Source organism: Neoarius graeffei, chromosome 7, assembly GCF_027579695.1.
Source record: "Neoarius graeffei isolate fNeoGra1 chromosome 7, fNeoGra1.pri, whole genome shotgun sequence".
In the NCBI taxonomy this organism is placed as follows: Eukaryota; Metazoa; Chordata; class Actinopteri; order Siluriformes; family Ariidae; genus Neoarius; species Neoarius graeffei.
Genome location: NC_083575.1, coordinates 28765665 through 28779420, shown reverse-complemented (window position 1 = coordinate 28779420; position 13756 = coordinate 28765665).

Below are 13756 nucleotides of genomic sequence, written 5' to 3'. Positions count from 1 at the left end.
TTTGTTTGCCCTCCAAGATGGCGGCTGGGGGGCGTTCCCCGGAATGCCGTGACGTCAGTGAAAACTATCTATACACTGTAGGTATCATGCCGCCATCTTGTGTCTAAGAACTACAACTCCCAGCCAACTTCCGCGTTGACTACGTCACGCCTGGGCGGGATCACGTACATCATTCCTCAGGTTTCACATAAGAGACTTGGAAGACTGTGTTTTCCTTTGTCTCTAGAGTCTGATCCCGAGCGGAATGGACCTAACAAGAGACACTCATTATCAGACGTCTAAACAGCACATTTCCTTCTTTAATCTGCTCCTGATCAAAGTAGATATCGGAAACACGTGATCATCAACTCAAGCGAGTTATTAAACCGGTTTTTGCAAGTATTATTTTCTTTTAAAGGCGTACGCAACGGCAAGTGAAAGCAACTTTATTTTTGCTTAGAAAAGTGGCTGGCCCCCCCTTTTCTCTTCTTCAATCCGCACGCAGCACTACTGAAAAGACTTTCGTCATCATCCACGAAGATCTTCAAAGCAACCTCTCTCTCTTCCTCTCCAAGATCTACTTCTCCAGTGAGACGGTGCTTCCTACAAAGGCGAGACTCTTTGCAGTAAGAAAAGGCACTGGGCGAAAGATTAGTCTTAGGAATTAGTTATTCACTAAGTGTGAAGTTATATTCAGGAATAAGTGTGCACACTGCATTATTGTTGATTTTCTATTATTTGGTACTATTGATTTTAATTTGGTTAATCAATAAGTTCTTGCATGTTATCTCTCTCCTAACATTCTAATTTCATTTAACTCACTCATATTGTGACCTTATTAAGATTTCAGAATGTTTTGCCTCCAGAAAGGGCCTTTGCATGCTTAGGAAGAGCCCCTCCTCCTTTCCCTTTTGTCCTTAAACATGAGGTCCTCTGTATCAGTGTTGGACAAATATCATAAGTCCTAAGTTTAATTCAACCTTGATAGCAATTCTCCTGTTTACATTTAAAGCCATATAAACTACAGATGACTGTTTGAATGTATTTTAATCATTCATTTCTGATTTTTGACACACATAGTTCACTAGGCCTAGCTTTTCTTTGTCTAGTTAGCAAATATAGCTAATCACCACTAGGCCTAGCCTCTTTGTCTGTAGCCACATAGCTAATCACTTGGCTACACACACACACACGTGCTCACTAAACTTTGAGTATTCACCTCCTCCAAGATTGCAGATAAGACACTCTGGCTCGTCCTGGCACGGTCACACACGCGTGCGCACACACACACATGCACACACGCATACCAAGATTGCAGATAACAAAATTCCTGTGTCTCACATAGCTCACAAGCTAAAACTGCTTATACCCCCCCCCACACACACACACTCTGTTTACAGAAGATTTCAATTCTGTTGCCATTCAATTATTAAATTCTTATTTTTCCTTTTTTTTTATTAATTTCCTTTTTTATCTTCTTATAATAAACTCCATTATTATTGAAATTGTGTGGTGTCTATCTGTTGTTCTAAATACTTTTGAAGTTGCCCACATCACAAAAGAACTCTTAAGGTGTATGAATAATTAGATGCAGTTTGGTAAGTGATAAATTTGAATTATCAAATTTTAAACGATTCTTCAATTGATTCTTTAAACGATTCACTAAATGATTCACTGAATGATTCACTGAGTGATTCACCGAATGACTCACTGGATGATTCCTTTGAATGATTCACTTCAACCAATTCAATGAGACTGATTCTATGGTATGATTCAATTCAAATGAGTCAAATTAAACGATTCAATAGGATTGATTCATTTTAACTATTAACCTTCAAATTTAATGAGACTGATTTCATGTAATTATTAAAAATTGATCACTTATCCAATCTTAAATATACAAAATCATTAATTACATCAACACCTATGGAGATATTGCACCAAAAACCAGACATTTGCAGCTAGAATAGTCATTTACCACATTAGCAATGTATAGAGTCAGTGATTTTTCAGATAAGGGACAAAACATGTCCGAGAGATGAAACTCATTTTTGTGGTTAAATATGTAAATAAAATATGTCACATAATTATCTTAAATAAAAAAACAAATACAGATTTGCACTATAAAGTATGATTTAAAGGTTTTGTACACATTTATTTTACATGAGTGAATGTGTTACCAGCACCGTAAATAAACCTTGTCCGAAAGCAGGTTTCATAATTTCTTAACACTTAAAATTTTTTTAAAGTAAAATAAAACAAACATCATAGCTACTGTCATCAAGTATTCTAATTAATTATTCAAACTGTACACAAGTTTACAATTTGAGAAACATTTTTGTGTAATTTTTAAGTGATTGAAGTCATGTCCAGAGTTTCTGTCAACACCATAAGATTTTTCAAAAATTAGAAAAAAAATCAGGCATTATTGTGGGCAGCTCTCAATCTAAGTACCCCTTTACACTTCCTGCTTGATACACATGCCATGAGGCCACTGCTCTGGTAAGTTAATATTTTATATTTTTCCCCTGAACTATCTCTTTTAGAAATCATTTTGTGTCACAGCCATAGTGTGTCAACACCATAGTCAATAAAATTCAAGATTTATTTGACTCTTTTTGTAATGAAAGCTTTATTTAACTTTATTATTGAGGCCACAAGCAGCCGGTGAAAAACAAGATGGCTTCTGCCAAAAAAAACACAAGTTATGATGAAAAGTAGACTACTTTGTCAACTCCGTCAAACGTCAACTCCATAAGATTTTTTATCTTATGGAGTTGACCTTGGCCTTATGGTGTTGACAAATGTGTGTCATTGGGGCGACTGTTAAGAGATGTGCCAACAGAATTGTTCTCAGAGGTCAGGACATTGTAGATGGCATGACATTTCATCAGCTGGTGTCCAGTTGCTTAAGTGGAGTCCACCTACACTATATCACCAATGATGGCTGTGAAGATTCTCAATCATCCAGGTCATAGTAAACTGTGGGTGGTAGAAATGGGCAACTGGACTTGCTTGAAGATTCTTGAAAACGTTTCACCTCTCATCCAAAAGGCTCCCTCAGTTCTGTCTGACTAATAGGGAGTATCAGATATTTATCCTCTCCTGGATCAGAATCAGAATTCTGATGACCAGCTCATCTAAGGTATCATTGAGGCATCATGTTAGTATGGGTCACTGGAGGCTGGGTGTGAACGGCGAGTCATTAGGGTGATCAAAGGATTGCCCTTTAGGGTGATCAATGGCAATCTGACTCTCTCTGTCCTCCTGTGAGTCACCGAAAACAGCTGGGTCCTGGTGTACACCCAGCCGTCTGGGAAGTGTGTCCAAGACCGCCTTGTAGATGGTTGACAAATGATGTCTTAGACCCCCACCTCTGTTCAGTGATGGCCGTTCCAGGTTGACAAAAATGGCTTCTTTAACTCCTCGCTCATACCAACGATCCTCTCTGGCTAAAATGCGTACGTTACAATCCTGAAATGAGTGTCCTTTGTTGTTAAAATGAATGTAGACAGCCGAGTCCTGGCCTGAGGAGCTGGCTCTCCTGTGTTGGGCCAAGCGCCTGTATAGCGGTTGTTTTGTCTCCCCAATATACGAATCCGTGCAATCCTCACTGCACTGAATTGCATACACTATGTTGTCCTGTTTGTGTCTGGGTATTCTGTCCTTAGGGTGGACCAGTTTCTGCTTCAGGGTGTTACTGGGTCTGAAATGTACCGGAATGTTATGTTTGTAGAATATCCTCCTGAGTTTCTCAGATAGACCAGAAATGTAGGGAATGACAATGTTCTTATGTTGGTTCCTGTTATCATCCTTGTCAGTTATGTTCCTAGAGCATAAAAAGGAAAGCGTGCTGGAAACTGTTCCATTGGTATGTTCAGATCCAGTCGCGAGATGAGGTTGCCAGATCTCTCTATAAAAAGGTGACTTTGCGGTCTGAATCTGTGGAATATTCGTAAGCGAGGACTGGCAACCAGCAGTGGGTTGCGCACCAGATGATCAGAACTCCAATGGAAAAGAAGCGCGTGTTACTGTTTATCTCAATTGGCTGTAAGTGGCCTTGTAAGTGAAATGTTTGGAAGCAATAACGTTGTAGCCTGCCTACCCCCCCCCCCCCCAAAAAAAAAAAAACTCTTCGGATCTACACGATTCACACAAGTGACCTATTTTGGGACCAAAACGGCGAATTTCGCCGAAAGGTGAGGAGTTTGCATGTGTGTTAGTCTTACCTAATTGTGCAAAGCAGTTTACATGCCAGCAACCACACAGTAACCCAAAAATCGTTTAGAACTCTGGATTGACATTCCATTCACACTGATTGGTTGACATTTCTGAGGAGACCAATATAGCGATGATGAAAAGCCATCAACACTGTCATTCACTGACACCCTCTCCTTGCTGAAAGCGCTTTGAGCATCTTTGGCAATTTAACCAGTTTCACAGACCTAATTACAGATCCCAACACTCCAACTGCTACAGATCACAGAGAATATTCTCAACACTGAACAGCAGGTAAATTACTATTTTGTTAAAGTTACTGATTTGACAGCATGCAGCTGTTTAGGGTAGCTAATGCTAGCTTGAGCTACTGAGTGACATTGGTGCGACCTAGCTTGAACAAATGATGGTTACATAAATTGATCTGTAGAACTCTGTAAATTCATTTGAAACATGAAAATGTCAGCTGAATAATATTACAAGAGTCCAGACATGTTTTTCCTAGCTTGGTGTTTCGAAATAAGTGTAGATATGTAGGATTTATTTTTTTTTAAATGCCCACAAATTAGCATGCTGCTAGGTTTGCCTTGATTAACAAGCCATAGTCACATCACCTATATTGACCTGTCAGACTCTCTGTATGAGCTTAAAAGATGAAAATAACTGCTGAATAATATCACAAGAATACAGACATGTTTTTTTCCTGGAGTGGTGTTTCGAAATAGTACGTTTAAATATGCGTCAGATTTAAAAAAATACCAGCTAATTAGCATGCTATGGGTTGGTGCTAGGGCAGAACTAATTATGGTCGTCACTAGGGGTGGGTACCGGTACAGAAAATTCAGGTCCAGGTCCGGTCCAGGCAGGGCTCGAAATTAACTTTTTTTCTTTGTGACCCCCCAGTGGTCCCGAATTCTGTGTTGTATTGTCCCGAATGGAAGCAATAGTGTCCCCATTTTTTTCCCTCTCTGAAATAACCAGTGGTTAATATTATCATATGAAGTTACTATTATATTTGTAACTATGCGATTTTGAACCCTTTATATCATTTTTACAATAAGGTCACAAAACACAAGCGACACGTCCTATACATCATCTACTTCAAAATTACAGTTATTGCATTTTCAGTTTATTAAACTTTGGCGATCTCACTGTATGAATAGATACCCGTTTATTTAAAGGGGCCAACTAGCTCATTCAGAAAATGTTACAACTCCCTACATCTGCAGTACACTTTAGTTGAAAATAAGACCCCTTTTATGTTCATTTCATCTACTTATACCTTGAATATCTGTTGGCACTTATAAGGCCAACTTATTTTCACCATTACCGTTATCCATTTTTTATGAACTTTCCGTTATCCATTACCGTTATCCATTTTTATGAACTTTCCGTTATCCATTTTATGAACTTTCGCTGCCGAAACGTGGGTGCAAATGTTAGCAACATCAACATAGTGCCAGGTCCTAGCCTAGTTGTGCTGCTGACTGACTAAACTTTCTGAACTAGAAAGACACCAAGAAAACTCACTTATTCTGTTGAACGGTATCTTCCGTCAATATATCATCCACATCATTCCTGTTGTATTTTATAACGTGTCTAACAGTGTTCATTAAGTTCATTCAGTTGCTAGCGTTGCCTGCAGACCAGGCGAGGACACTGGATCCTGAAGGTCCCGGAGACGTTATGTCTGGGCTTTCAGTTTCTTCCCCGCGGTCGGTCCGCTTCAACCACTTAAGCATTTTTGTTCTGGCAAGAGTCGGCGCAGCGTGTGCGGTAGCAATTCCATTCCAAGTCCATATAATGCGGACACCAGCCGAAGATTCTAGAACAGAATGCGCTGCTCTGTAGCCTACGAATGCAGGTGCATCGAAAGTGTAGCTACTATGTATTTTTCGCTGTTAACGTTTTAAAATTGACAAATTAGGTGAATGTCTAGGCGGCACGGTGGTGTAGTGGTTAGCGCTGTCGCCTCACAGTAAGAAGGTCCGGGTTCGAGCCCCGTGGCCGGCGAGGGCCTTTCTGTGCGGAGTTTGCATGTTCTCCCCGTGTCCGCGTGGGTTTCCTCCGGGTGCTCCGGTTTCCCCCACAGTCCAAAGACATGCAGGTTAGGTTAACTGGTGACTCTAAATTGACCGTAGGTGTGAATGTGAGTGTGAATGGTTGTCTGTGTCTATGTGTCAGCCCTGTGATGACCTGGCGACTTGTCCAGGGTGTACCCCGCCTTTCGCCCATAGTCAGCTGGGATAGGCTCCAGCTTGCCTGCGACCCTGTAGAAGGATAAAGAGGCTAGAGATAATGAGGTGAATGTCTACGTATGTGTTACGGCTTTGTAAATAATATTAATGTAGAACTTTTTTTTCTAGATCTATTTTTTTCCATTGTCCCAGATATGATAATTTTGTGTCCCGATGACATTTTTTATGGTCCCCGGGACGTCGGGACACCGTTAGTTTCGAGCGCTGGGTCCAGGTCCAGAGGATCAGGTCCAGGTCTGGACCTGATTATAGTTGGATTTATAGTTTTTTGGATTTATAGTTGGATTGATGGATTTCGGCTTTCCAAACTCATGGAAATAAGCTGACTATGGGCACACAGGAAGGAAAAAATTAATCAGTAAACTCATGTGGTTTGTTTGGTTGTCATTTTTATTTCGCGTGTAAATTTCCGTGAGTACAAGTGTATACATGTGTCGGATCACTATTCTTGATCGATATAATTTTTCAGGTTCGCACTTTGTCTCAAAACTAATTATACTCGCCTCACCGTCTGTTGACTCATCCTTTAAGTGTTTCTAGATATGATTCACAGCGAACGTCTTCGAAAGAGAGTAACCACGGATAGCTAAATCTGCTCTGTTTTGTTATTTTCTTAGACCGGTAACATTATGTGACTGCCTGCTGGTAGCCTGGTGCTGTGAATTTTCTAATCGGTCCAACAACCGGTCCACTGATTTTTTTTTTTTCCCCGGACCGTTTTTTTTGGACTGGTCCAGCAAGAAATACCGGTTTTGTACTGGTACACGGTACCAGTACCCAGCCCTAGTCGTCTCACATTCTAATCTGGTGCTGTTAAAGCCACATTGGTAAGTGCAATTGATTCATTTGAATTCCATAGGCCTACCTGTTTGTGGCACGAGGCACAAAACAGAAGTCCTGGTCGAAAGGTAAGGAATTTAAGAGATTGGGTCACTGTTTCCAGTTTACGGCAAGTACAGTGGTAAGTTCTAAACACACAAAAGAATCACATACAGACATTCACACATACAATACACTCACACATATACATTTACATATTACATGTAGAATTTTGTACATACATAGCTTCGATACATAAACGATTGTTTTCTACAGTACATTCAGCAAGAATACAGGTAAGTTTTATCTATCCGAGAGATTTTTTTTGGCAGACTGCAGTTTGTGTCTGTTGCTGCAGCATCATACAGACAAGACAACACCAAAATGCCTAGTCGGAGCAAAAAGTCGTATGCAAAAATGCAATGGAATTTGCTAAATAAAGCATCAAAAGAGATTTCAGTGAGAGCCTCATACAGCCAATCCGACTGGAGATTTTCACAGTTCAGCAGAGGAAACCAGTGTGTGGCTAGTTCATTGATGTTTCTAGCCCACCTACATGAGGAACAGGAAATAGACCAAGAGAAATTAGACCATGTTTTGCAAAAGGCGATGAATTGTACTGCCGAATAAGACGTGACTTGGAGTCCAGAAACAGGTCTGTTAATAAGCATTTAAGTTTTGATGATGTACCGGAAATATTTACATTTGATCAAAAACATTACATTGTGATGAAATCCACCCCCAGGAGTGGATATTTGCTTAAAGACGCACCTGAAGGTTTGGAAAGCTACTTGAATCTTACACAGAGACTTGGACAACTTGGGAATGTGTTTTCATGGGCCTTGCTGATTGTTGATGTGCGCATAAGTGTTTTCCAAGATAGCAATGGACGATATGGATTTTTTGACTCGCATCCCCGAAACGCAAATGGTTCAGATATTCAAGAAAATGGGAAAGCTGTGATGGTTACTTTCCACACCATGACTGATTTATCATGCCGACTACTGCAGCTGTACTGCAAGTTTTGCAACTTGATGAAGGTGAGCAGTATGGTCTGCTGCCAGTCTGCTTCCACACATTAACGGCTGAAGATCATGCAATGCCGGTGTAGAACTTTGAGCGGGTGGGTGGAGCACAGAAGTACGGCAGGCCAGAACTGAGGTTCCAAAAACTCTTTTTATTTTTGCACTTTTCAGTGACTTTACAATCTCCCAGCCACACACAAACGCGTGCACACAAAAGTCGTCTGGTTGGGGAGAGAGCTCCCTTCCTCTGCTCTCTCTCTCCTTTTATAGGGCATGGTCACTGGGAAGACACACAAACACAGGTTAACTGACATCAGGTGCAGTGATTCTGCCACTTACCCTCCCTGACTCCGCCCTCCGTTCACAGACCGACGCTTGACCACACCCCCGCTGCCACCCCGACTCAGGCCGGGCAGCTGTCCGGCCTGCAGTTGACTCCCCCCCCCGCCTTGACGGGAGAGGAAGTCCGCCACGACCATCTGTGCCCCCAGCCTGTGGACCACCTTGAAGTTAAAGGGCTGGAGTGCCAGATACCAACGGGTGATCCGCGCGTTGGCATCCTTCATGCGGTGGAGCCACTGGAGGGGCGCATGGTCCGAACAGAGGGTGAAAGGGCATCCCAGCAGGTAGTAACGGAGGGCGAGGACCGCCCACTTGATGGTTAGGCACTCCTTCTCTATCGTGCTGTGGCATCCCTCACGCACCAACAGCTTTCTGCTGATGTACAGCACTGGGCGATCCTCCCCCTCCACCTCCTGGGACGGAACAGCCGCCAGCCCTCTGTCCGACGCGTCTGTCTGCAACATAAAGGGGAGAGAAAAGTCAGGGGAGTGTAACAGTGGTCCCCCACACAGCGGAGCCTTCACCTCAGAGAAAGCCCGTTGGCATTGCTCCGTCCACTGGACCGGATCTGGTGCCCCCTTTTTAGTGAGATCAGTCAGCGGGCTGGTGACGTCCGAATAATTAGGTATAAACGTACGATAGTGGCCAGCCAGCCCCAGGAACTGTCTCACCCCCTTTCTGGTCTTGGGCCTCGGGCAGGCCGCAATCACTGCTGTCTTATTAATTTGGGGACGCACCTGCCCATTGCCCAAGTGGAAGCCCAGATACCGTACTTCCACCCGCCCAATCGCACACTTCTTCGGGTTGGCTGTGAGACCCACTCGCCTCAGCGACCCAAGGACGGCCCTCAGGTGTTGCAGATGCTGCGGCCAGTCATTACTATAGATTATAATATCGTCTAAGTATGCAGCCGCATAGGTGGTGTGGGGGAGGAGGACCCTGTCCATAAGCCGCTGGAACGTAGCGGGCGCCCCAAACAGCCCAAAAGGAAGCGTGACAAATTGGTGTAAGCCAAACGGTGTGGAAAAGGCCGTTTTTTCTCAGGATAATGGAGTCAAGGGGATCTGCCAATAACCCATTGTCAAATCCAGTGTCGAATAAAAGCGAGCTGTGCCTAGTCGATCCAGCAACTCGTCAATACGAGGCATTGGGTACGCATCGAATTTAGACACCACGGTGACTTTTCTATAGTCCACACAGAACCGGACCGACCCATCAGCCTTGGGAACCAAGACCAGTCACTATGGGACTCCTCGACGATGCCCATGTCGAGCATGGCCTCAAATTCTTCCCGAACCACCTTTTTCTTGTGTTCGGGCAGCCTGTAAGGGCAGCTGCACACTACCACCCCCGGGGGCGTCTCAATGTGGTGTTCTATGAGGCGGGTGCGGCCGGGCGGGGCGAGAACACGTCCGAAAATTCGGTCTGCAACTGGGCAACCTCCATGAGTTGGGTCGGGGAGAAGTGGTCTCCACAGGAGACCGGAGAGGTAAGCGATGCCAATGTTCCCTTTTGAACCTCCGGCCCCAGCTCCGCCTTCTCCGGAATCAACGCCACCAATGCCACGGGGACCTCCTCGTTCCAAAGTTTGAGCAGATTGAGGTGGTAAATCTGTAGCGCCCCACCCCTGTCCATTCACCTCACCTCATAGTCGACGTCCCCGACTCGCCATGTGACCTCAAAGGGTCCTTGCCACTTGGCGATCAATTTGGAGCTTGACGTAGGCAACAGCACGAGTACTTTTATCTCCCGGTGCAAACTCCCTAAGGCACGTACCCCTGTCGTACAGGCGGATTTGCCGTTCTTGGGCCTGCCGCAAATTCTTCTGGGTTAGGTGTGTGAGTGTGTGGAGTTTTGCGCGCAGGTTGATAACGTATTGAATTTCATTTTGGATCATTGAAGGTCCCTCCTCCCAATTTTCCCGTAGTACATCTAGGATGCCACGCGGCTTATGCCCATATAATAATCCGAACGGGGAGAACCCCATGGAGGCTTGTGGGACCTCTCGCACTGCGAATAACAGGGGTTCGAGCCATTTATCCCAATTGCATGCGTCCTCGTGTACAAACTTTTTAATTATGTTCTTGAGGGTGCGATTGAACCGTTCGACTAAACAGTCCGTTTGTGGGTGATAAACGCTGGTGCGGATCGGCTTAATTCCCAATAACCCAAACAGTTCGCGCAGTGTGCGTGACAAACATAGTGCCTTGATCAGTCAGAATCTCTTTGGGGATTCCAACTCAGGAGATGACATGGAAGAGTGCTTCCGCAATACTACATGCTGAGAAATTGCGAAGAGGCACTGCTTCCAGGTATCGCGTTGCATAGTCCACCAGAACTAAAAGCGATACCCTCGTGTTGACCGATCTAATGGCCCGACGAGATCCATCCCAATTCTTTCGAACGGGGTCTCGATTAATGGCAGAGGGCGCAAAGGCGCTTTTGGAATGGCCACTGGATTTACTAACTGGCATTTGCGGCACGCCATACACCACCTACGGACATCGCCGTGAATCCCTGGCCAATAGAACCAGGCCATTATTCGGGCTAGTGTCTTATCCTGCCCCAAGTGTCCAGCCATGGGATTAAAGTGAGCTGCCTGAAATACCAATTCCCGGCGGCTCTTTGGGATCAAAAGTTGTGTGATCGGCTCCTTAGTCTGAGTGTCCTGTGTCACTCGGTAGTGGTAGTATCATGGTTTGGGCCTGTTTTGCTGCATCTGGGCCAGGATGGCTTGCCATCATTGATGGAACAATGAATTCTGAATTATACCAGCGAATTCTAAAGGAAAATGTCAGGACATCTGTCCATGAACTGAATCTCAAAAGAAGGTGAGTCATACAGCAAGACACAAGTCATTCTACCAAAGAATGGTTAAAGAAGAATAAAGTTAATGTTTTGGAATGGCCAAATCAAAGTCCTGACCTTTAATGCAATCGAAATATTGTGGAAGGACCTGAAGTGAGCAGTTCATGTGAGGAAACCCACCAACATCCCAGAGTTGAAGCTGTTCTGTATGGAGGAACAGGCTCAAATTCCTCCAAGCCGGTGTGCAGGACTGATCAACAGTTACCGGAAACGTTTAGTTGCAGTTATTGCTGCACAAGGGGGTCACACCAGATACTGAAAGCAAAGGTTCACATACTTTTGCCACTCACAGATATGTAATATTGGATCACTTTCCTCAATAAATAAATGACCAAGTATAATATTTTTGTCTCATTTGTTTAACTGGGTTCTCTTTATCTACTTTTAGGAGTTGTGTGAAAATCTGATGTTTTAGGTCATATTTATGCAGAAATATAGAAAATTTGAAAGGGTTCACAAACTTTCAAGCACCACTGTATCTCTCATGTGAGTTGATGCACTCATTCACCCAATATAAATGGTATAATGTTTGTTTACACAAAAAAGAAAGAATGAAATAACTGTTTATCTGGGTTTATGATGGGTAGTTTTTTTTTTTTAATTTTATTTTGACGTGCCATCTCAGGCCATTGTAGATTTGCTACATAAAAGTACATGAAAGCATGAAAGTGCTGAGCAAGTACTTTCTGAAAAAGCAGTGTTTAGAGGCAAGAGGCACATGCAACATCGTTTGCACTCGAATGAGTATCAAACAGTACTCGTTTGAAAATAAAAAACAAACAAGGTCACAAGAAGATTTCAAGAATCAAAAGGGTTCAGAAAAAATTATTTTCTTCATACTTGCCAATAACAAATACATTTATTTAACAGTGTAACAGTACTTTAAAAGGCCAAAATCTGTATCCACGTTATGGAAAAGGTCAATTAAATGTGAAGTAAAGAAGGTGAAAAGAAAATGGTTTGACACAAAAATGGAGAACAAAAATACAAATACCTGAAATATGAGTCACATGCAAAAAAAAAAAAATGCTATAAAGCAAAGATGCCTTGAAAAATTAGGAAATTTACATAAGTGCCATAAAGAGTCTTGAAAAATCTCTCCCCTGTGCTATGACCAAAAAACAGAAGGATGTGCACTGGGCATGAATATGCACAGTCATGGTGCAGGATCCTTTTGTTGGCTGTCTGTGTAATTGAAATGTCTATTTGATTTAAGCTTGACAGCATAATCAGTATATTAAAATGCAGTAATTTAAAATTATATAAATTTAAGCTGATCAACTGAGTTTTACATTAGTTAGCCTTCATATGCGTAAATTTACACAGACTCAGGAGCATGATCGGATACAAATGTTCCTCAGAATTTATCAATTCCAAATTTCTTGGGTAAATGCTCATACAAAGGATTTATGAATAAGTCCATTTGTATCCTGTTTGATAAATTAGCACAACCAGCATAGCTCAACAGCAGCCTTTCCAAAACCATCTCATCTATGCTTGGTACAATAAATGTGGCATTAATGTGATATCAGATCATCCAATAAATAATATGCATGGAATTAAGAAATGAACTTTTTAAAAATTATATATCCATCCATCCATCCATCCATCCATCCATCCATCCATCCATCCATCACTAGGGTGTTACTACAGCACAGGCCTATGCAGTGTCGTCATACTTGCCAACCCTCCCGATTTCGGCGAGAGGCTCCCGATTTTAGCCTCCGTCTCCCGCCTCCCGATCGTATTTGTTAAATGACAGTCACTTCCGTAATGTAGGATTCACCCAGGCTGTCCGACATTTTTTACAAGCAGTCATTCATCATGGCCACTAAACCCAATACCAAACGGCAAAAATATGAATGCAAATACCAGGTTGCATGGAAGAATGAATTTCCATGAATAAGCAAATGTTCGACCAGCCAGTTACACATTTTAAGGTAAAAATACCTTAAATCAGAATATAATGGACATTTGAGTGTGAAATTAAACTAGTCTTCCCTACCATTTCAGAAACAAACTGTACAACTTCTAAAGTGTTTAGTGAAATTTTGCATGACAGAGAATGTGTTTGGTGAGTGTATTTGAATAGTGTGGTCGTGTCTTAGTGCTGTTTTGAATTTATGTTTGAAAGTTTTAAGTGAAAGTTTACAAGTGAATTATCTGGAAAGTGATTGATTTTGATAGAGTTTTGAGGTTTTAAGTGAAAGATTACTAGTGAGTGTATTTTGGTAGTACTAAAATTTT